This window comes from Orcinus orca, chromosome 17 (assembly GCF_937001465.1).
Source record: "Orcinus orca chromosome 17, mOrcOrc1.1, whole genome shotgun sequence".
Classification (NCBI taxonomy): domain Eukaryota; kingdom Metazoa; phylum Chordata; class Mammalia; order Artiodactyla; family Delphinidae; genus Orcinus; species Orcinus orca.
The window spans coordinates 12,139,881-12,142,679 of record NC_064575.1 but is presented as its reverse complement, the minus strand read 5'-3'; positions in this window follow the sequence as shown (position 1 = coordinate 12,142,679).

Genomic DNA, 2,799 nt, shown 5'->3' with positions numbered 1-2,799 from the left:
GTTTCCTGGAATTATACCTAATTATTATAATGCATGAAAATATAGTTCATTTTTATAAAGGAATTCTTAGTATAATAAAGTTTATTTGCAAACTTCCTTCACTGGGATATCATTTAGGGACAGTGATTTCTCCCCTTAGTGCAGATTTCAATGCAAATGAAATGGACCCAATTAGAAAAGAGTAAGCAACATTTCCTTAGACATATTACATAATTGGGTCATGTGATGCTTACTGAATACTTAAAACAGATATGTTCTAACAAAGAGAAAACTTGTTCCATTCTTTTAAAAAAACTGTTAGAGATAATGAGGAAATGAAGGGAAATATAGAAAATGGCACTAAATTACATTTGTATAGCTTAGCAATCAACACAACTTGATACATTAAAACTTTTAAGTTTTAATGTCCAATTTGTTAGAGCAGACTGTTTAAATTAGTGGTCAGAGCATAGCTTCAGATATCAGACTTACAGATGAGTCCTGGCAGCTGCTTACTATGTGCCCTTTGTGCTTCAGTTTCCTCTCTGAGAGGATGATAATGACATCTACTGGGGTTTTTGTGAGGATAAAACCAGTTAACACATATCAGATGGTTAGAACAGTGCCTGACATATAGTAAACACTAAAATGTTTGCTATTATTGTTATTTATACGTCAAAATAACTCAGTAGAGCTCAGTTGCCATTTAAGTAGGACAAATCTTACATAGGGCGTACGTTATTAAAATAGTTCATGTTAAAACTCGCTTTATTTGTGGTATATAATTAATGAGCTAAAAACGGATTGGTTATGTGTCCAAGTGTTTATGTAAGAGATTTATGATCACATGCAACATTGAAAATCTGGAGAACTGACAGTCTCTGCTCTGTGACTAACTTATTCTGTGACCTAAGGCAAGTCACAAGCCTTTCAAGACCTCCATTTCTACTATAAACTTGTTTTACAGTTGTTACCCTTTTGTTCTGCTGACCACGTCATTGTGGTCTCACTTGCTGAAGGCATAGTGCTGATGGGAAAAACGACATTGGTATGAGCCCCAAGATAACTAAACATAATTAGCTTTGCTTTGTGATTTGGCTACACTTGTCCCAAACTTGGACTTGAGGTCTTGTACATGCATGTCACTGGTCACATACTACATAGTTTGGAGCTCTCAAAAACTTCAGTGACTAAGACAAACATCCTACTTATGACAGTTCAGTATGGTTTTTATTTTTATTGACTGGCTTTTTCAGACCACAGTAACTGCAATTCTGACTGCATAGTTGATTGTTTCTAATCATTAAAAATGTATATAGAAAAATTGAAGTAAGTCTTTAATTGATTTTGTAAACTGTATATGGTATACTGAGGTGAAAAACTTATGTGCTCTTCAAATTTGTACTCTTTCTTCTTTGGAACTAAACCTGCCTTTGGTTCATTTATCATACCACATAATTCTTTATCTAAAAACTGATAGTGTGAGAATCTGGGGGGATTATTCCTGTTTGTCGGTTATATGTATAGAAAGAAACATGTACATGTTGGTGGGAATGTAAATTGATACGGCCACTATGGAGAACAGTATGGAGGTTCCTTAAAAAACTAAAACTAGAACTACCATACGACCCAGAAATCCCACTACTGGGCATATACCCTGAGAAAACCATAATTCAAAAAGATACATGCACCCCAATGTTCATTGCAGCATTATTTACAATAGCCAGGACATGGAAGCAACCTAAGTGCCCATTGACAGATGAATGGATAAAGAAGATGTGGTACATATATACAATGGAATATTACTCAGCCATAAAAAGGAACGAAATTGGGTCATTTGTAGAGACATGGATGGACCTAGAGACTCATGCAGAGTGAAGTAAGAAAGAGAAAAATACTGTATATTAACACATGTATGTGGAATCTAGAAAAATGGTACAGATGAGCTGGTTTGCAAGGCAGAAATAGAGACACAGATGCAGAGAACAAATGTATGGACACCCAGGGGGGAAAGCGGGGGGTGGGGTGGTGGTGGTGGTGGGATGAATTGGGAGATTGGGATTGACATGTATACACCAATATGTATAAAATGGATAACATTTTTAAAAAAGCAAAAAAAAAAAAGAAACGTGCAGTATGAGATATACCTCATACTTATTTGGCTTATGGAATCAACATATTATACTTGAATCCTTCATTCATTTAAAACTTTTTATTAAGCACTGATCAAATGCCAAGCTTCTGTTCTAGGAACTGGGGAAACTGTTCTAAATGAGACAACTTCCACGTGGCTCTTAGAGTTTACATCGCAATAATGGAGACAAGCAATGAACACGAGTATAATAACTATCATTTAGTGACCCTTTCCATATATCCAGGCAATAGGCAAAACACAACATGAAACAATTAGTTTAATCCTCAAAACAACTCTTTGTGGTTGAGTACCATAATTTTATTCATCTTTCAGGAAACAGGCTCAGGTAGGTAAGGTAGTTTACCCAAGGTCCTGAAGTTAATGGCAGAGCTGGGATTTAAACCTAGATGTTTATGACTCCATACACTGTGCTCTTAACCTCAGTGCTACATTCGTAATTTAACAAAGAAGTAAAATTTGGTGGTCACATACATCTTTTTTTTTTAATTGAAGCATAGCTGATTTACAATGTTGTGTTAGGTGTACAGCACAGTGATTCATATATATATATGTATATATATATACATATATATGTATATATATATACATATATACATATATATATGAGAAAGACATTTCTTACCTGCCTTTGTTATGCTTATATTTTTAGTGAAGGAGAGAGACAT